Here is a 23,223-nt window from a genome sequence, read left to right as displayed (position 1 = left end):
CTGCCATTCTCCAAACACCCCACAGGTCCGACATCTCCATTAGTTGCAAGATGAAGCGACGCAAACGACTGGGGAAAGCTGTACCGTTACCGTCAATACTACTCTTGACGTCTAATTTATTGTCCAATGATTGCACGATTACGATCACGAATATCCTACCAACGGGACATCAAAAACTGTAATTTCCTATGTTTCACGGACTTGTGGCTGAATGACGACATGGATATTCAGCTAGCGGGATATATGCTGCACCGGCAAGATAGAACAGCGCACTCCGGTAAGACGAGGGGGCGGTCTGTGCATATTTGTAAACAACAGCTGGTGCACGAAATCTAAGGAAGTCTCTATATTTTGCTCACCTGACGTAGAGTATATTGTGATAAATTGCAGGCAACACTACTTGCCTAGAGAGTTTTCAGCTATACTTTTTGTGTCTGTTTTTATCACCACAGACAGATGCTGGCACTAAGACCGCACTCAGTCAGCTGTATAAGGAAATAAGCAAACAGGAAACCACTCACCCAGAGGCGGCGCTCCTAGTGGCCAGAGACTTTAATGCAGGAAACTTAAATCAGTTCTACCACATTTCTATCAACATGTTGACTGTGCAACCAGAGGGGGGAAAATGTAGATCACCTGTACTCCACACACAGAGACGCAAAGCAAAAATTTAAAGCAGGAAGCACCAGTTACTCGGTCTATAAAAAGTGGTCAGATGAAGCAGATGCTAAACTACAGGACTGTTTTGCTATCACAGACTGGAATATGTTCCAGGATTCTTCCGATGGCATTGAGGAGTACACCACATCAGTCACTGGCTTTATCAATAAGTGCATCGAGGACGTCTTCCACACAGTGACTGTACGTACATACCCCAACCAGAAGCCATGAATTTCAAGCAACATTTGCGCTGAGCTAAAGGGTAGAGCTGCCGCTTTCAAGGAGCGGGACTCCAACCCAGAAGCTTACAAGAAATCCTGCTATGCCCTGCGAAAAATCATCAAACAGGCAAAGTGTCAATACAGGGCTGAGATGAAATCATACTACATCGGCTCCAACGCTCCTCTTATGTGGCAGGACTTGCAAACTATTACAGACTACAAAGGGAAGCACAGCCGTGAGCTGCGTGACACAAGCCTACCAGACGAGCTAAATCACTTCTATGCTCGCTTCGAGGCAAGCAACACTGAGGCATGCATGAGAATATCAGCTCTTCCAGACGACTGTGTGATCACTCTCTCCGTAGCCGACGTGAGTAAGACCTTTAAACAGGTCAACATACAGAAGGCTGCAGGGCCAGATGGATTACCAGGACGTGTGCTCCGGGCATGTGCTGACCAACTGGCAGGTGTCTTCACTGACATTTTCAACATGTCCCTGATTGAGTCTGTAATGCCAACATGTTTCAAGTAGACCACCATAGTCCCTGTGCCCAAGAACACAAAGGAAACCTGCCTAAATTACTACAGACCCGTAGCACTCACGTCCGTAGCCATGAAGTGCTTTGAAAGGCTGATAGTGGCTCACATCAACACCATTATCCCAGAAACCCTAGACCCACTCCAATTTGCATACCGCCCAAACAGATCCACAGATGATGCAGTCTCTATTGCACTCCACACTGCCCTTTCTCACCTGGACAAAAGGAAAACTTATGTGAGAATGCTATTCATTGACTACAGCTCAGCGTTCAACACCATAGTACACTCAAATCTCATCACTAAGCTAAGGATCCTGGGACTAACCCCCCCCCAGACGACACAACAGTGGTAGGCCTGATCAACAACAATTACGAGACAGCCTATAGGGAGGAGGTCAAAGACCTGGTTGGGTGGTGCCAGAATAACAACCTATCCCTCAATGTTACCAAGACTAAGGAGATGATTGTAGACTACAAGAAAAGGAGGACCAAGCACGCCCACTTTTTCATCGACGGGGCTGTAGTGGAGCAGGTTGAGAGCTTCAAGTTCCTTGGTGTCCACATCAACAACAAACTAGAATCGTCCAAACAAACCAAGACAGTCGTGAAGAGGGCACGCCAAAGCCGATTCCCCCTCAGGAAACTAAAAATATTTGGCATGGGTCCTGAGATCCTCAATGGGGTCTACAGCTGCAACATAGAGAGTCTGCTGACTGGTTGCATCACTGCCTGTTACGGCAATTATTTGGCCTCTGACCGCAAGGCAATACAGAGGGTAGTGCGTACATCCCAATACATCACTGGGGCTAAGATGCTTGCCATCCAGGACCTCTACACCAGGCAGTGTCAGAGAAAGGCCCTAAATATTGTCAAAGACCCCAGCCACCCCAGTCATAGCCTGTTCTCTCTACTACCGCATGGCAAGCGGTAGCGGAGTGCCAAGTCTAGGATAAAAAGGCTTCTCAAAAGTTTTACCCCCAAGCCATAAGACTCCTGAACAGATAATCAAATGGCTACCTGGACTATTTGCATTGTGTGCCGCCCCCCAACCCCTATTTTTATACTGTTGATACTCTCTGATTATCATATATGCATAGTCACTTTAACCATATATACATGTACATACTACCTCAATCAGCCTGACTAACCGGTGTTTGTATGTAGCCTCGCTACTTTTATAGCCTCGCTACTGTATATAGCCTGTCTTTTTACTGTTGTTTTTATTTCTTTACCTACCTATTGTTCACCTAACACCTTTTTTGTGCTATTGGTTAGAGCCTGTAAGTAAGCATTTCACTGTAAGGTTTACATCATGTTGTATTCAGCACATGTGACAAATAAACTTTGATTTGATATTATTCTACACTACCGGTCAAAAGGTTTAGAACACCTACTCATTCAAGGGTTTTTCTTTATTTTTACTATTTTTTAACACTTTTTTGGTTACTACATGATTCCATATGTGTTATTTCATAGTTTTGATGTCTTCAGTGTTATTCTACAATGTAGAACATAGTAAAACTAAAGAAAAACCCTTGAATGAGTAGGTGAGTCCAAACTTTTGACTGGTACTGTACATTAAATTCCTAACAGCTCCAGTGGACATTCCTGCAGTCAGCATGCCAAGTGCACGCTCCCTCTGAGATCTGTGGCCTTTAATTCTCCCCAGCACAAGGTGCACCTGTGTAATAATCAAGCTGTTCAATCAGCTTCTTAATATGCCACACCTGTCAGGTGGATGGTTTATCTTGGCAAAGAAAAAATGTTCACTAACAGGGATGTGAAAAATTCAGCACATTTTTTTCAGCTCAACTCCAACTGTTTACATGTTGCGTTTTATATTTTTGTTTTCTTGTAACTCTCAATTTGAGAACATTTACCCAACATATTTGACCTGGTTTTTTACTTGACCCAAAATAAGAAATTGGGCCATTTAAACGGCATGTGTCGATCCTTTTGACCGGGAGATGTTGCTGATGTGCTTTGTGTCTCCGACGTAAAGCTAGTTTTAGGACTTCCACTCAATTACTTTACTTATTTTAGGTGTAATGAAGTGTGTAGGTCACATTCTGTATCATACAGCTATGAAAGTGATATATTTAGAACCACCTGCTGATTGGAATCCAATTATGTCTTGAGTGATCTAGAACTGTCTAGTTTTTTTTACTCTGGGCATGCTTTTCATCCGGACGTGAAAATACTACCCCTACACCAGTGAGATTAAGGAAGTGTGTAGGTCACATTCTGTATCATACAGCTATGAAAGTTATATATTTAGAACCACCTGTTCAATTGGAATCCAGCGACGTCTGTGTCTTCAGTGTCCTAGAACTGTCCAGGTTTTTGTGTTCTGACTTGTAAAACAGGATGAATAAAATAAGTAATGTAAACATATTATTAGTAATTTACATTTTATTTCACTTTATTTAACCAGGTAGGCTAGTTGAGAACACCTTTATTTAACCAGGTAGGCTAGTTGAGAACACCTTTATTTAACCAGGTAGGCTAGTTGAGAACACCTTTATTTAACCAGGGAGGCTAGTTGAGAACACCTTTATTTAACCAGGTAGGCTAGTTGAGAACACCTTTATTTAACCAGGTAGGCTAGTTGAGAACACCTTTATTTAACCAGGTAGGTGAGTTGAGAACACCTTTATTTAACCAGGAGCTAGTTGAGAACACCTTTATTTAACCAGGTACGAGTTGAGAACACCTTTATTTAACCAGGTAGGCTAGTTGAGAACACCTTTATTTAACCAGGTAGGCTAGTTGAGAACACCTTTATTTAACCAGGTAGGCTAGTTGAGAACACCTTTATTTAACCAGGTAGGCAGTTGAGAACACCTTTATTTCAGGTAGGCTAGTTGAGAACACCTTTATTTAACCAGGTAGGCGAGTTGAGAACACCTTTATTTAACCAGGTAGGCTAGTTGAGAACACCTTTATTTAACCAGGTAGGCGAGTTGAGAACACCTTTATTTAACCAGGTAGGCTAGTTGAGAACACCTTTATTTAACCAGGTAGGCTAGTTGAGAACACCTTTATTTAACCAGGTAGGCGAGTTGAGAACACCTTTATTTAACCAGGTAGGCTAGTTGAGAACACTTTATTTAACCAGGTAGGTGAGTTGAGAACACCTTTATTTAACCAGGTAGGTGAGTTGAGAACACCTTTATTTAACCAGGTAGAAGTTGAGAACACCTTTATTTAACCAGGTAGGCTAGTTGAGAACACCTTTATTTAACCAGGTAGGCGAGTTGAGAACACCTTTATTTAACCAGGTAGGCTAGTTGAGAACACCTTTATTTAACCAGGTAGGCGAGTTGAGAACACCTTTATTTAACCAGGTAGGCGAGTTGAGAACACCTTTATTTAACCAGGTAGGTGAGTTGAGAACACCTTTATTTAACCAGGTAGGCGAGTTGAGAACACCTTTATTTAACCAGGTAGGCGAGTTGAGAACAAGTTCTCATTTGCAACTGCGACCTGGCCAAGATAAAGCAAAGCAGTTCAACACATACAACAACAACATTACACATGGAATAAACAAACATACAATCAATAATACAGTAGAAACATCTATATATACAGCATGTGCAAATGAGGTAGGATAAGAGAGATAAGGCAATAAATAGGCCATGGTGGCGAAAGTAATTACAATAGTAATTAATTATAGTAATTAAACACTGGAATGGTAGAATGTGCAGAATATGAATGTGCAAGTAGAGATACTAGGGTGCAAAGAAGCCAGATAAATAATACAGTATAGGGATGAGGTAGATTGGATGGGCTATTTACAGATGAGCTATGTACAGCTGCAGCGATCGGTTAGCTGGTGTTCAATGTTAGTGAGGAAATGTCAGTCTCCAGCTTCAGCGATTTTTTTAAATGTATTTTTATTTTATTTATTTATTTATATATATTTTTTGTGTTTTTTTGTGCAATTCATTCCAGTCACTGGCAGCAGAGAACTGGAAGGAAAGGCGGCCAAAGGAAGAATTGGCTTTGGGGTGACCAGTGAGATATACCTGCTGGAGCGCGTGCTAAGGGTGGTGCTGCTATGGTGACCAGTGAGATATACCTGCTGGAGCGCGTGGTAAGGGTGGGTGCTGCTATGGTGACCAGTGAGATATACCTGCTGGAGCGTGTGCTAAGGGTGGGTGCTGCTATGGTGACCAGTGAGATATACCTGCTGGAGCGCGTGCTAAGGGTGGGTGCTGCTATGGTGACCAGTGAGATATACCTGCTGGGGCGCGTGCTAAGGGTGGGTGCTGCTATGGTGACCAGTGAACTGAGATAAGGTGGAAGCTCCACAACATTTTTTTTATAATCACACCAAGATTGTTAAAACTAGCCTCAGGTTATTGAGGAATCTGATTAGGATTTACCCTCGTAGCAAGGTTGTTTTATCATGTGGAGGTTTCATTCAGGTCTCTATTTTAAAAAACACACTGTCTTTGGCAGGAGAAAGACCAGACTCAGAGGAACCAGAGCCAGGGACGTCCAAACCAGCAAGACAACACCAGTGCTCCCAGTGTGGTAAGAGTTTTAACCAGAAAGGACACCTGAACCAACACGAGAAAATACACACAGGGGAGAATCCTTACCACTGCTCCCAGTGTGGAAAGTGTTTTAACCAGTTTGGGGACCTGAAACGACATGAGAGAATACACACAGGGGAAAGCCTTACAAATGCTCAGACTGTGGGAAGACATATTACTCATCACAGTCACTTAAAAGTCATGCGAGAGTCCACACAGGGGAGAAGCCTTTCCATTGCTTCAAGTGTGGAAAGAGTTTCAAGCGGTTAGACACCCTCAAAGTTCATGAGCGAATACACACAAAGGAGAAGCCATACCATTGAGCCCAGTGTGGAAAGAGTTTAATTCAGTTAGGAAACCTGAAAGCTCATGAATGAATGCACACAGGGAGATGCCTTACCACTGCTCCCAGTGTGGAAAGCGTTTTAACCAGTTCAGAAAGCTGAAAGAACACATGAGACTGCACACAGAATAATTACTTCTCCTAGTGTGTGAACTTATTTCACATCACAGAGAACATACACGGTGCTCCAATTGACTAATATTGTTGACTGAGAATGGGTTTACAGTTTATACCATATTGAATTGTACTAAGTATACTCAAACATATATTTTAATGTTTTTATTAGAAGACAGGAATTGAATATTGAGAATGACAGTTTGAATATAGAGTAGATCAGATTCCATGTGTTTTAAATGGTCCTTTTGTAAACTCTGACTGTGTTTATCTGGGTGTGTCATTCCTCCAGCACTACAGATAATCAAGTGATATTTGGATGTGATGCATTTGCTCCATTGTTGACATTTGCATTGTGGCCACTGATTCAATTAAATGAAAATGTTTACAGACTCTGTAATGGAAAATGTTAATAGTTTGTGTGTCCACATAACTGAGTATGTGACTAACCTTGTGAAACTGTCCTATTATAAGCTCCTGTTCTTGGGAGTATCATCCTGTGTTGCAGACCAGCTGCACCTGTGTCCTTGTATGAATAAAGTCCCTCCCAGGAACAGGAAACTATAAAGATATGTGCTCATCACCCAATGCTTCATAATTCAGACTGTCTACACTGTGCTGTGACTCTGTTATTCTCTCTGAGCTCAGAAATAATGAATATTGTTTGACTTGGACTCCAGCAGATCCTTATTTTATAATATCCACCACAACTCTCCCACGGATTGCTGTTTATCATTGTCTCAATGAAGAGTTCTTTGTTTTACTTTCCTGGGGTCATTTACAAGCCTCCCACTGATTGAATTATCTTTGTTTCCGCATCATTTCAACAAAACAAATCCATGTGATGTTTGATTAATGATAGATCAATGTAGATAACTGATTGGATTTGTGAAATGCCATCCACATCAACATTTGTCACCAAAGCCCTGTATACTACCCACGACCTGTACGCTCTCATTGGCTGGCCCTCGCTTAATACTCGTCACCAAACCCACTGGCTCGAGGTCATCTACAAGTCTCTGCTTGGTAAAGCCCCTCCTTATCTCTGCTCACTGGTCACCATGGCAGCACCTACCCGTAGCACACGCTCCAGCAGGTATATCTCACTGGTCACCCCCTAAGCCAATTCCTCCTTTGGCCGCCTTTCCTTCCAGTTCTCTGCTGCCTGTGACTGGAACGAACTGCAAAAAAATCACTGAAGCTGGAGACTTATATCTCCCTCACTAGCTTTAAGCACCAGCTGTCAGAGCAGCTCACAGATCACTGCACCTGTACATAGACCATCTGTAAACAGCCTATCTAACTACCTCATCCCATACTGTATTTATTTATTTATCTTGCTCCTTTGCACCCCAGTATCTCTACTTGGACATTCATCCAGTGTTTAATTGCTATATTGTAATTACTTCGCCACCATGGCCTATTTATTGCCTTACTGTATTTTTATTAATTTTCACCCAACTGGCAACCCAAATCCAATGACAGGTGACATTTTGTGTAGATTTCATGTTGAATTCACTTTAGTTGAGGACTCAAAGAAATGTAAATCGAAACTTGACGCTCAAGTGACTTCTTTGCCCAGTGTGCGGGTTTGAATACACGGCAGGTGTTGGATCAATATCCACCTTAGTTGCCAAGTTTCCACGCAATTTGCGACAGATTTTCTTGTGAATATTCTCCAATCTGCTTCAAACAATATATGCATGTTTCCATCAGACTTATTGTGCATAAAATGCTGAGCGTGATGACGTAGTGCACAACAAAATAACGTCTGTTGTTAAATTCCCCTGTGAACAAAACAAATCCATGTGATGATGTTTAATCAATGTGGAAAACGGATTGGATTTGTAAAAATCCATCTACATAGGTATTTTTATTAATTTTCACCCAACTGGCAACCTAAATCCAATGACGGTGGACATTTTGTGTTGATTTCATGTTGAATTCACTTTAGTTGACGAATCAAAGAAATGTAAATAAAAACTAGATGTTGAACGGACGTCTGTGCCCAATGGGCTGGTTTGAATAAGCGGCAGGTGTTGGATCAATATCCACATTAGTAGCTAAGTTTCCATGCAATTTGCGACAGATTTTCATGTGAATATTCTCAAATCTGCATTAAACAATATACGCATTTTCCCACCGGAAATGTTTGCACCAAACAGATTTATTGCGGATAAAAGTCTTTGTGTGATGACGTAGTGCACGGACAAAATGTTTTCCTGTTGAATTCCCATGTACTGAATGAAAAATACAAGTTAAATGGGTTTCCATCACATTTTCAACTGATGGTTTTAAAAAATCGTTGCGTTATATAGAAAACGTGCTCTTGGCATGTAGCCAACAGCTCACAGATACAGTGTTGGTAGGCTACCTACATGATGAGATTATTATGGATGAGAGCGATATTATTTTATTTGTCAAATGGCAGCCAAGCATCGATCATCACGTCACCAGAATAAGACCATCAAAATGTATTGGAAAGGAGCATCAAGCTCATCACCTCCACTTTCACCACCCTGTGAAGTTCATAACTTATATAATTTGTAGTCTAAAAAAACTACATAGGTTCCCAAATCGTAGTGGTTAACTTCGATATGATGGTTATTATATAAATATTTGTGCATAAAGGAGTTTCCACCGCCTTTTCTCGCTCATACATTTTTACTGACACAAAAAGACCCCACCATGTAAAACAAACCAACAAATCTTCTGTAGGCATTTATAAAAGTGTACACACAAATCTTGTTTCCATCAGCCTGGTCATTACTTTTGAAATGGTTGGATCAATATCCACCTTCATGATATGGATGAAGCCTGATTTGGAATGTCTGAGTAGTTCTATATGATGTCATAATACACCCCTCTGATAATCAAGGGATATTTGGAATGTCTGAGTAGTTCTATCTGATGTCATAATACACCCCTCTGATAGTGATACATTTGCTACATTGTTTCCATGTCAGTTGGTTTCCCACCCTGATGATTTATATCTGACAGAGGGGCTTTAAATGAATTGTATGGTGACATCTTAGTGGGGCTTGAAATTAATAGGATTATTAATCATAAACTCCTATTCCAACAATACACTGCAGCTTTGACTTCAAGAAGAGAATGGGCTGATGGGTGGTGGTGCTACTCTATAGGTAAGGCTGTCCAATATGAATGTTCAATAGACACAGTAGGTTGACTGTTGACCAATATGAATGTTCAATACACACAGTAGGACTGTTGACCAATATGAATGTTCATAATGAGGGAGAAATAAAGATGGGCTCTCTTGTCAACATGGGGCTCCTGCTGCAGGTATCCTAGCGGTTAAGGGTGTTGGGCCAGTAACTGAAAGGTCTCTGGTTTGAATCCCAGATACAACTTGGTGTTACATTTCCCAGTTTCTGTGTGTTATGGGTTTGTATTTCAAGAAATGGCTTCCTGGATTCTTCTAAGCAGCTGATTGGTCGACCCCATTGATGATTTGCGCTGACCCCGCCCTCTCGTCAGAAACAGCTGTCTTCAATTACCGATACCTTCTGAAGCTAGAAAAGCAAGTGTTCCTTTGTTAGGAGAGAGCTGATTGATATGTCTTGTGTTGGTTGTTGCTCAGAGGTTTTTGTTAAGTATTTTGTAGCCGCTGATCTATATGTATATGTGCCAAAAGGGCGCAGTGTTTCTGATTCTTGAAATTGTTTACTTACGTTTGTATTATTCTGTTTCATTTGTTCCCAGGGGGGGGGAAGGGGAAGGCCCCTAGGGAGTGCTTAGGCAAGAGGCCTTTGGGCATACATAACCCGTAGTATTTACTGTCTATGCACACTAGGTAAGACCTGGGTGGACCACCCCCCTGTATTTTGGTTAGCGCACCAGGTGATGCTAAGTTAGGTAAGTAGTGGGTAGGCAGTTAAGGTAGGAGAGGGGGCTTTGACATTTACTTTCTTTGATTCAGTTCAGCCCCTTTTCCCCAAAATGACCGTGTGAAGGAAGCAATAAATGATCTGCCTTTTGTCATCCTTACTCGCACCTACAATCCCCTTTTTCACTCCACAGGGAGTTGCGTTGTAGCAGGGTGTTGCGTTCCCTCTTCCAAGAGGTGGAACACTCGGTGAAAAATCTGTTCATGGTAGGAGCCGAATGTTGACAGGAGATTTGGAATGTCTGAGTAGTTCTATCTGATGTCATAATACACCCCTCTGATAATCAAGGGATATTTGGAATGTCTGAGTAGTTCTATCTGATGTCATAATACACCCCTCTGATAATCAAGGGATATTTGGAATGTCTGAGTAGTTCTATCTGATGTCATAATACACCCCTCTGATAGTGATTCATTTGTTACTTACAGGTGTCTTAACAGGAACAGGATGTGCCTGTCCAACGCTCTTCCCCACATCAAGGAAGGTGTCACATGGTCACGCAGCTTTCTTCATTGAGGAGACACACTGGAAGCATCAGAAAGTCATCACAAATGGCTATTTCTAAACAAAGATAATAGACAAGTGGAAAGGGACAGGTTTTCTTATTGGTTTCACATTACTACGCATAGTAACATTAACTTTGTGCTGTCGATGTATTGCTGTCACACCCGATTCTGTTTCACCTGTCTTTGTGGTTGTCTCCACCCCTCTCCAGGTGTTGCCCATTTTCCCTGTGTATTCATACCTGTGTTCTCTGTCTTTTGCCAGTTTGTTTTGTTTCGTCAAGTCTACCAGCGTTTTCCCTCTGCTCCTGTCTCTCGATTTTTCCTGTTTCCTAATTTCCCCGGCATTGACCATTCTGCCTGACCCTTGAACCTGCCTGCCATCCTGCACCTTTGCCCCATCTATATGGATTACTGACCTCTGCCTGACCCTGAGCCTGCCTGCCGTCCTGTACCTTTGCCCCACCTATATGGATTACTGACCCCTGCCTGACCCTGAGCCTGCCTGCTGTCCTGTACCTTTGCCCCACCTATATGGATTACTGACCCCTGCCTGACCCTGGCCTGCCTCGTCCTGTACCTTTGCCCCACCTATATGGATTAATTTCGACACTGTCTGCACCTGGGTCGCTGTCTGCACCTGGGTTTTACCTTTGATAATTTCAGAGAGTCTGAAACTCTGCTCCTAACAAGGAGATGAAGTACAGCTTCTGGAACTCTTCAGAACTTGTCTGATGTGCAGCGAAGACCCTCCAGGGCCGGAGATGAAGGCTGTAGGAATGAAGATCAGACAGTGAAGACACTCCGGGGACCGAGATGAAGGCTGTAGGAATGAAGATCAGACAGTGAAGACACTCCGGGGACCGAGATGAAGGCTGTAGGAATGAAGATCAGACAGTGAAGACACTCCGGGGACCGAGATGAAGGCTGTAGGAATGAAGATCAGACAGTGAAGACACTCCGGGGACCGAGATGAAGGCTGTAGGAATGAAGATCAGACAGTGAAGACACTCCGGGGACCGAGATGAAGGCTGTAGGAATGAAGATCAGACAGTGAAGACACTCCGGGGACCGAGATGAAGGCTGTAGGAATGAAGATCAGACAGTGAAGACACTCCGGGGACCGAGATGAAGGCTGTAGGAATGAAGATCAGACAGTGAAGACACTCCGGGGACCGAGATGAAGGCTGTAGGAATGAAAATCAGACAGTGAAGACACTCCGGGGGCCGAGATGAAGGCTGTAGGAATGAAGATCAGACAGTGAAGACACTCCGGGGACCGAGATGAAGGCTGTGGGAATGAAGATCAGACAGTGAAGACACTCCGGGGACCGAGATGAAGGCTGTAGGAATGAAGATCAGACAGTGAAGACACTCCGGGGACCGAGATGAAGGCTGTAGGAATGAAGATCAGACAGTGAAGACACCGGGGACCGAGATGAAGGCTGTGGGAATGAAGATCAGACAGTGAAGACACTCCGGGGACCGAGATGAAGGCTGTAGGAATGAAGATCAGACAGTGAAGACACTCCGGGGACCGAGATGAAGGCTGTAGGAATGAAGATCAGACAGTGAAGACACTCCGGGGACCGAGATGAAGGCTGTAGGAATGAAGATCAGACAGTGAAGACACTCCGGGGACCGAGATGAAGGCTGTAGGAATGAAGATCAGACAGTGAAGACACTCCGGGGACCGAGATGAAGGCTGTAGGAATGAAGATCAGACAGTGAAGACACTCCGGGGACCGAGATGAAGGCTGTAGGAATGAAAATCAGACAGTGAAGACACTCCGGGGGCCGAGATGAAGGCTGTAGGAATGAAGATCAGACAGTGAAGACACTCCGGGGGACCGAGATGAGATGAAGATCAGACAGTGAAGACACTCCGGGGACCGAGATGAATAGGAATGAAGATCAGACAGTGAAGACACTCCGGGGACCGAGATGAAGGCTGTAGGAATGAAGATCAGACAGTGAAGACACTCCGGGGACCGAGATGAAGGCTGTAGGAATGAAGATCAGACAGTGAAGACACTCCGGGGACCGAGATGAAGGCTGTAGGAATGAAGATCAGACAGTGAAGACACTCCGGGGACCGAGATGAAGGCTGTCGGAATGAAGATCAGACAGTTTACCTGCGTCATTCCTTGATCATTCCTTGTGGTCCTGTAGCTCAGTTGGTAGAGTATGGTGCTTGTAAAACCAGGGTAGTGGGTTTGATTCCTGGGACCACCCATATGTAAAGTGTTTGCACACATGACTGCAAATCTTTTTGGATAAAAGTGTCTGCTATATGGCAGATATATCCACTGATTCTACCAAACATTTGGAACACCTTCCTAATATGGAGTTGGACCCTCCCCTTTCCCCCTCAGAACAGCCTCAGTTCGTCGGGGCGGGGACTCTACAAGGTGTCCATAGCTTTCCACAGGATGCTGGCCCATTGTCTTCAGTGCTTCCCAATGATAAATGATGATGATGATGATGATAAAACAATGATCAAACTATAGTAAAGACAATCACGTCACCAAATAATAATTTAAATGTGAGTATCATGTAGTGGTCTAAACCTATCGCTGTTATATTGAACTGGGTGAATGGAATACGAATGACAGTCATCCAATATGGTGTAGTAAAAATAAGGCCATATTCATGAAAAACAAAATGGTCCTCCTTCATCTTAAACAGCACTGACCACTACTTTTAGGGTGGTGGACCATTCTTGGTACACATGGGAAACTTAAGCTGAAAAACTGTAGCGTTGCAGTTCTTGACACAAACTGGTGCACCTGGCACCAACTACCATACCCTGTTCAAAAACACCTACACATTTTGTCTACCCCATTCACCCTCTGAATGGTACACATACACAATCCATGCCTCAATTATCTTGGGCCTTAAAATTCCTTATTTAACCTGACTCCCCCTTCATCTACATTTACATTTACATTTAAGTCATTTAGCAGACGCTCTTATCCAGAGCGACTTGAAGTGGATTTAACTAGTGAAATCAATAAGGGATCATAGCTTTAGCCTGGATTCACCTGGTCAGTCTATGGTCATGGAAGGAGCAGGTGTTCTTAATGTTTTGTCTACCCAGTGTAAAGCACCACAGATATTCAAGTGCTATTTGCATGTGATGCATTTGCTCTGTTGTTTACAGTATGAGTTGTATCTTATAGAGCGTGGCTTTAAGGGAATAGTATGGTCACATCTAGATGAAAACGAATGTGAAAATAAACAGAGCAAATGTGTATTAAAACACTACCTATTCATAGATGTGTTTATTCATCATCCACATCTTCATATTAAGCTTCTACGTCTGTGTACAGGAAATTATTATTTGAAAGACGTAAGAGAAAATCTATCAGTTTATTGTTAAATTATTATGACGTTCTTTCCAATACAATAAGTGTCGTAACTATTGTTTCCAAACTGCGTTACCCACTCCAGCCAGCAGATGGCGATGGGCGTCTTTCAGGTGATGCTTCTTGCGTGGTGTATAATGGACTGGACGGGACGCTTCTTCAGGAACAACAACACGGCTTCTTTTTCAGCCACCTCGGTAGCTTGATCGCCAACATGAAAAGAGTAGATTGACGCTTTACACCGTGTTTGTGAACAATAGCTAATCTCAGTGTTTTAAACGCATTTCTGTTGACTTATCATCTGATGACCTTTAACCTAATTTGCTTGTTCAATTCGCAAACTTGTTTAAGATTTATACTGAGCCTAGCACTAGGCTAGTCGCTAATGCTAACTAACTAGCTAACATCCCCGACCATGAGCTCACTAAAGTACTCCTCCCCTGCTAAAGAAGAGGTCTGCTGGACGGAGAAAGAAGCTCTGGGACTGAACATTGTCGTGGAAGAGGAGGCTGTTACAGTGAAAGAAGAGGAGGCTGTTATAGTGAAAGAAGAGGAGGCTGTTATAGTGAAAGAAGAGGAGGCTGTTATAGTGAAAGAAGAGGAGGCTGTTATAGTGAAAAAGAGAGAGAACCTTTTAGAGAGGAAGGGGATGCTATCTCAATAAAGGTGAAGGAGGAAGACGTTTTGGGAGTGAAAGAGGAGGATACAGAATATCAGATTAACACCAGTGAGTACTGTCTTAAACAGGGGCACAAACTATGCAGTTATTGAACTAATGTGGGGTTTTTAAGAGGCATTCTACTGAAGTTCTACACTTTAATAAGTTTCGTTACATTGTTAAATGTTCAATCTGCAGTTGGTACATATATTTTGGGGACTTTTAAATGAGATGTATTGAATTCTCCATGTGGTCTACATTAAAGTTCCCCATCTAATATAAAAGTCTTTTAAAAATGCAATATTGGTGCATAATTTCTACTTAAAATATCGAAGGTATGCAAAAGCCACCCATTTTGTGGAACGACCCTTTTACATTTAAATCACAAACAATATTTTACAAAATCATGATGAAAGTGGCCATTTTTAGGCCCTTTTAGACATATTCATGCTTCTGGTAAGACTCTGTGATTGTAATAGTAGATCATAAGTTTACCATCTGTTTGATGTTCTCGTTCACACAGGAGAGATACGTGACTATGGTGGATCCTCTGGGGAGCCTCAACAACATCCTGATGCTGACGAAGCAGAGAAGAGTCTCTCTAGATCAGAACACCAGATGGTACAGCTTGGTCTGGTCTAGCATACAGCTTGGTCTGGTCTAGCATACAGCTTGGTCTGGTCTAGCATACAGCTTGGTCTGGTCTAGCATACAGCTTGGTCTGGTCTAGCATACAGCTTGGTCTGGTCTAGCATAGCTTGGTCTGGTCTAGCATACAGCTTAGTCTAGCATCGGCATACAGCTTGGTCTACAGCTTGGTTTCTAGTAAGCATACAGCTTCATGACTTAGTCTGGTCTAGCAAGCTTGGTCTGGTCTAGCATCTTAGTCTGGCATCCATAATGCTTAGTCTGGTCTAGCATAGTCTAGCATACAGCTTGGTCTGGTCTGTAGCATACAGCTTGGTCTGGTCTAGGATACAGCCTGGTCTAGCATATAGCTTGGTCTGGGTTTCTGTAAAACACTTCATGACAACCGTTACATCAGCATCCATAATGATATGTGTCTGTGTCCCCTCTTTATGGTTACCAGGACAACGCTTGCCCTTCCTCCCTCCTGGAGTCCCCGTGTCGTACCTCTCCCGGTGGCACCTTACTGCTGGGTATGAAGAGGTTGTCTGTGCTGCTGGTGGACTGCAGGAAAACAACGGGGCTGAGTGGAACTGTGAGAGGAGGAGAAGAGAAGAAAGGATCAGATTTAGCTCATCAAAGTAAGTTTTGTTTAGTTTGAACAAATGAAATAGATCTGCCCACTGGTATCTGTTACCAGGACAACCAGCAGAGTACTGTTAGTTGACAGGAAGATAGACTGGTGGATATGGATGTTATGAATATCATAACACTGAAAAAGGATTCTGCCAATGAAAAGAGAGAAACCAATAGACCATATAAAACCTTGATGAAAAGCTTTAGAGAAACCAATATAAAACCTTGATGAAAGGTAGCTTTAGAGAGAAACCAATAGACCATATAAAACCTTGATGAAAGGTAGCTTTAGAGAGAAACCAATAGACCATATAAAACCTTGATGAAAGGTAGCTTTAGAGAGAAACCAATAGACCATATAAAACCTCGATGAAAGTTTCAAGATGATCCAATGTAAGGTTCATGTTTACCTAAAAACATAGCCGTTACATTGCCTGTCCCTGTCAACCCCCTATCTTTACAATACTCTAGAACTAAACTCCAGACACTTCAATGTGGTCTGTATTGCTTCATTAACATCTGATCTACAGGGCTTGTTAAAAATGGCAAATATATATTTTCATATAGAATAAAAAGAAACGCGAACCTATTTAGGCGAGGTGCTGAGTAGAAAACTTGAAAATAATGGAGAGCCGCACATCTTAAGAGCTCAGATGCAAAAATGTAATATCCAACATTTTGACAGCTGTCTTCATCAAGGTATATGCATTTTAAAACAAGTTCTGTAAGCCTTTTCTAAAAGCTATGAAATTTGATTGAATGAAAAGCATTATTGGGGGGGGGGGGGGGGCGACTCCAACATATAGACCTTAACAGAACATGTCTTAATTTTGAAATGACTAACTTTATTGATGTCATGTGTGACTGACGCCAGTGTGCTGCTAACAGTTTAGTTTCCTCCATTCTTCCTGTTCCCATACTGGACTCAAACTAGTGATCCTCTACTTCTCATCACACAAAATAAGTTTAAATAAATACAAATAAAAAAATACCTTCATGAGGTTCTATAGTAGCAAGGATCTGACAACTCCGGAGGGCTTGATGGCTCAATCCACCAGAGGTCTGGCTACATCATAGGCCTTGTTCAAAGGCATCTCTGTTCAAGAGATCTGTAATGATGCATGTTGTGGTGATGAACCTTCATGAGGTTCTACTGACTGGACGTCACTACACATACGGTGAGTAGAGTGGGGACCTCTGAGCGATGATCCTGTCTTGACTTGACATCGGAGAGTATATGAGCTCTATGGTAGTTGACTCTATCCCGAAAGTGAAAGACTAACGAGTCATTGAAATATAATTTAAAATAGATTCTATGATATTCACCAGGTTACCTTTCACACATGGAAGACGGGAGTGGCTATGTCCCTTATATGGAAGTGGCGTGGTCTGCTATTGGCCGTTGCTCGATTGACGTTGTTTGACTGGATCCCCCTAGACTCCGCACCTAACGAGGCTTATAATATCATAGAACCGGGGTTATGTTAGGTAACTGTAAATTACATGTCCTACTTTGCTCATTTCTCTGTATAAAGTGGCCCATAACTTTAACACTAGCAGAGATCCTGAAACTGATATACCCTTAAAGTATATTATGTTCAACTATTTAAAAATAATACAAACATTTGTTTTCAATATTCATGTTTATATTTTTCAATATTCATGTAGTAAAAAAAAAAAACGTTTTGGACTTCCACACAATAATGAACACTGTCTTTGGCAGGAGGAAAACCAAACTTGGAGGAACCAGAGATGTCCAGACCAGCAAGACGACACCTCCGCTCCCAGATTGGAAAGAGTTTTACCAAGTTAGAAAGCCTGAAAAGACATAAGCGGACACACACAGGAGCGAAGCCACACCATTGCTCCCAGTGTGGAAAGAGTTTCAAATTGTTACGAACCCTTAAAGGTCACGAGCGAATACACACAGGGGAGAAGCCATACCATTGCACCCAGTGTGCAAAGCGTTTTACCCATTTAGGAAGCCTGAAAGCTCATAAGCGAATACACACAGGGGAGAAGCCTTACCGCTGCTCCCAGTGTGGAAAGAGTTTTACTCAGTTAGGAAACCTGAAAGCTCATGAGCGAGTACACACAGGTGAGAAACCTTACAAATGCTTAGACTGTGGGAAGATATATTACTCATCACAGTCACTTAAAAGTCATGAGAGAATCCACACAGGGAGAAGCCTTACCACTGCTCCCAGTGCGCAAAGCATTTTACCCATTTACGATGCCTGAAAGTTCATGAGCGAATACACACAGGAGAGAAGCCTTACTGCTGCTCCCAGTGTGGAAAGCGTTTTACCCAGTTAGGAAACCTGAAAGCTCATGAGCGAATACACACCGGGGAGAAGCCCTACCACTGCTCCCACTGTGGAAAGAGATTTAACCATTCAGGAAAGCTGAAAGAACACATGAAACTGCACACAGGTGAGAAGCCTTACAAATGCAAGTCCAATATGAATGTTCAATACACACAATAGGTTGATTGCTAGCCAGTTAGCTAGCTGCTACGTCTTTGTCCGCACAGATTGCTATCAACAAAGTCCAAATGGACTCCAGGCCTGGTGGTGGCAGCAGTGCACTACAACCACTGTTTACCGGATTAACCACGTTTCCATCCAAAGTTTTTATTTGAGTCAAGTCATACCGTATACAAAAACTCAAGACAGATGTGATGGAAACAGGTTTTCAGAAGACTTGAGGTGGATTTCCCTCTAACTTTTTACCTGGGCTTTGCTCCTTTCATATTTATTTTGATCCTGACAAACTCCCCAGTCCCTGCCAGTGACAAGTATACCCATAACATGATGCTGCCACCACAATACTTATTGTGTGGTTAATATGTGGTCTATCTCCAGGTCATCAGACTTAAATAGTCCCCTCTAGCCGGCCTCTGCCCAGTACCCTGCCCTGAACTTTAGTCACTGTTATTAGTCGTCTACCACCCAGTACTCCACCCTGTATTCTAGACAAAGCGCATCCTATATAACTACTGCTGTTCACACCTTTCCTATTAAAATACGGTCCATAATGTCTATACACACCATCATATACATTGTAAACAAACTGTATATTTATATTCCGGACTCTGACATTGCTCGGTCTACTATTTCTCAATATTTCTTCATCCATTTCTTAAAAGAAATTGTGGGGATTTGCATGTGTTGTTTTGTTAGATATTACTGCACTGTTTCGCTACACCTGCATAACATCAGAGAAATGTGTGTATGAGACCAATAACATTGAATTTCATTTGATTTGATCTGTGGTCAGAGGTGTGCAGACAACAGATGGTGTTTATGGTGGAGAGGACTGTGGACTCAGTGGAGGACATCTCAGCCACTTGGCAGTGTTGACACTGCTACTTCCTATCTGACTGGTAGTAGGACTTCACTGCTACTTCCTGTCTGACTGCTAATAGGACTTCACTGCTACTTCCTATCTGACTGGTAGTAGGACTTCACTGCTACTTCCTATCTGACTGGTAGTAGGACTTCACTGCTACTTCCTACCTGACTGGTAATAGGACTTCACTGCTACTTCCTATCTGACTGGTAATAGGACTTCACTGCTACTTCCTATCTGACTGGTAGTAGGACTTCACTGCTACTTCCTATCTGACTGGTAATAAGACTTCGCTGCTACTTCCTATCTGACTGGTAATAGGACTTCACTGCTACTTCCTATCTGACTGGTAGTAGGACTTCACTGCTACTTCCTATCTGACTGGTAGTAGGACTTCACTGCTACTTCCTATCTGACTGGTAATAGGACTTCACTGCTACTTCCTATCTGACTGGTAGTAGGACTTCACTGCTACTTCCTATCTGACTGGTAGTAGGACTTCACTGCTACTTCCTATCTGACTGGTAATAGGACTTCACTGCTACTTCCTGTCTGACTGGTAATAGGACTTCACTGCTACTTCCTACCTGACTGGTAATAGGACTTCACTGCTACTTCCTATCTGACTGGTAATAGGACTTCACTGCTACTTCCTATCTGACTGGTAGTAGGACTTCACTGCTACTTCCTATCTGACTGGTAATAAGACTTCACTGCTACTTCCTATCTGACTGGTAATAGGACTTCACTGCTACTTCCTATCTGACTGGTAGTAGGACTTCACTGCTACTTCCTATCTGACTGGTAGTAGGACTTCACTGCTACTTCCTATCTGACTGGTAATAGGACTTCACTGCTACTTCCTATCTGACTGGTAGTAGGACTTCACTGCTACTTCCTATCTGACTGGTAGTAGGACTTCACTGCTACTTCCTATCTGACTGGTAATAGGACTTCACTGCTACTTCCTGTCTGACTGGTAATAGGACTTCACTGCTACTTCCTATCTGACTGGTAATAGGACTTCACTGCTACTTCCTATCTGACTGGTAATAGGACTTCACTGCTACTTCCTATCTGACTGGTAATAGGACTTCACTGCTACTTCCTATCTGACTGGTAGTAGGACTTCACTGCTACTTCCTATCTGACTGGTAGTAGGACTTCACTGCTACTTCCTATCTGACTGGTAGTAGGACTTCACTGCTACTTCCTATCTGACTGGTAATAGGACTTCACTGCTACTTCCTATCTGACTGGTAATAGGACTTCACTGCTACTTCCTATCTGACTGGTAATAGGACTTCACTGCTACTTCCTATCTGACTGCTAATAGGACTTCACTGCTACTTCCTATCTGACTGCTAATAGGACTTCACTGCTACTTCCTATCTGACTGGTAATAGGACTTCACTGCTACTTCCTATCTGACTGGTAGTAGGACTTCACTGCTACTTCCTATCTGACTGGTAGTAGGACTTCACTGCTACTTCCTATCTGACTGGTAATAGGACTTCACTGCTATTTCATAGTTTTGATGTCTTCATCTATTATGCTATAATGTAGAAAATAGTAAAAAAATAAAAACCCTTGAATGAGCAGGTGTGTCCAACGTTTGACAGGTAATGCAAACTTATGCTACTGTCACATAACACAATACAATGTCAGAGTCAGAGTCACATAACATAATACAATATCAGAGTCACATAACATAACACAATGTCAGAGTCACATAACATAACACGATGTCAGAGTCACATAACACAATGTCAGAGTCACATAACACAACACAATGTCAGAGTCACATAACACAACACAATGTCAGAGTCACATAACATAATACAATGTCAGAGTCACATAACATAATACAATGTCAGAGTCACATAACATAACACAATGTCAGAGTCACATAACATAATACAATGTCAGAGTCACATAACATAACACAATGTCAGAGTCACATAACATAACACAATGTCAGAGTCACATAACATAATACAATGTCAGAGTCACATAACATAACACAATGTCAGAGTCACATAACATAATACAATGTCAGAGTCACATAACATAACACAATGTCAGAGTCACATAACATAACACAATGTCAGAGTCAGAGTCACATAACATAATACAATGTCAGAGTCACATAACACAATACAATGTCAGTCACATAACATAATACAATGTCAGAGTCACATAACATAACACAATGTCAGAGTCACATAACATAATACAATGTCAGAGTCACATAACACAATACAATGTCAGAGTCACATAATACAATGTCAGAGTCACATAACACAATACAATGTCAGAGTCACATAACATACCACAATGTCAGAGTCACATAACATAACACAATGTCAGAGTCAGAGTCACATAACATAATACAATGTCAGAGTCACATAACATAACACAATGTCAGAGTCACATAACATAATACAATGTCAGAGTCACATAACACAATGTCAGTCACATAACACAATACAATGTCAGAGTCACATAACACAATACAATGTCAGAGTCACATAACATAACACAATGTCAGAGTCACATAACATAACACAATGTCAGAGTCAGAGTCACATAACACAATGTCAGAGTCAGAGTCACATACCATAATACAATGTCAGAGTCACATAACACAATGTCAGAGTCAGAGTCACATAATACAATGTCAGAGTCACATAACATAATACAATGTCAGAGTCAGAGTCACATAACACAATGTCAGAGTCACATAACATACCACAATGTCAGAGTGGTCACATTGTTGTTAGAATGTTATATACATCATAACCCAGGGGTGGTTGAAGTGTTATATGTTAGAATGTCTAATAAACAACTATATTGTTTACATTAACAATATTGTTTTGCCAAAATAAACTGTTACCTGCATCTTTATGCAGACGATACAGTTGTGTACTATCTTGCCCACCCTGCTGATCAGGCTCTATCTGAACTACAGTAAACATATTTACCACGTATTGCTTGTTAGAGAAGACTACTGTTGTATATTGAATAGCCATTCATCACTGTTACACCTCCTTGATGTGAATGGTTTTCTATGTCTGTACACAGTGTGAATAGTGGTTTCCATAAAGATATTACCCCCTAAACCAGAATGTTTAATGTCCTTTAGGATATTTTGTACCACTATTACTTTGGGGTTCTAATCCCCCTCTGACAACATCCACACTGTGAACACATCTTTAACATTCATGAACCTGCACTATCTTCATCCCTGAACAAGCAACAATAACTATTGTCTATTGTTATTCTCAATGACATTCCTGGCCTTATGAAATCCTAGCTAAATACAATGTTCCCACCCGTTTTCATGTCTTTGGTTATGCAAACATTTGTTTATTAGATTATATTTCTCATTAAGATGAATATAGTTTTAATTCTGCATGGGTCATGCATTGATTTGGTCATGTGTTCCCTTATGGGTCAATGATTGTATTTAGAATATAGCAATGATGCTCTGTCCTCAATCACTTACAGTTTCTTTGGAAAGTATTCAGACCCCTTGACTTTTTCCACATTTTGTTACTTTACATCTTGTTCTAAAATAATTAAAATTAAATTAAACAAGTTCCTCATCAATCTACACACAATAACCCCATAATGACGAAGCGATAAAAGGCTTTTAGACATTATGGCAAATGTACAAAACAAAAATAGAAACTTTATTTACGTAAGTATACAGACCCTTTGATATGAGACTCGAAATTGAGCTCAGGGT

General features: G+C 41.9%; 1 pseudogene; it reads left to right on the top strand.

Moving 5' to 3' along the window:
* Positions 1–14,386: 14,386 nt before the first annotated feature.
* Positions 14,387–19,156, top strand: LOC135533178 (zinc finger protein 239-like; annotated as a pseudogene).
* Positions 19,157–23,223: the final 4,067 nt, after the last annotated feature.

The sequence above is a fragment of the Oncorhynchus masou genome, unplaced genomic scaffold (assembly GCF_036934945.1).
Source record: "Oncorhynchus masou masou isolate Uvic2021 unplaced genomic scaffold, UVic_Omas_1.1 unplaced_scaffold_2267, whole genome shotgun sequence".
Taxonomy (NCBI): Eukaryota; Metazoa; Chordata; class Actinopteri; order Salmoniformes; family Salmonidae; genus Oncorhynchus; species Oncorhynchus masou.
The sequence above is the reverse complement of the archived record's forward strand: the minus strand, read 5'-3'. Positions and strand labels throughout refer to the sequence as shown.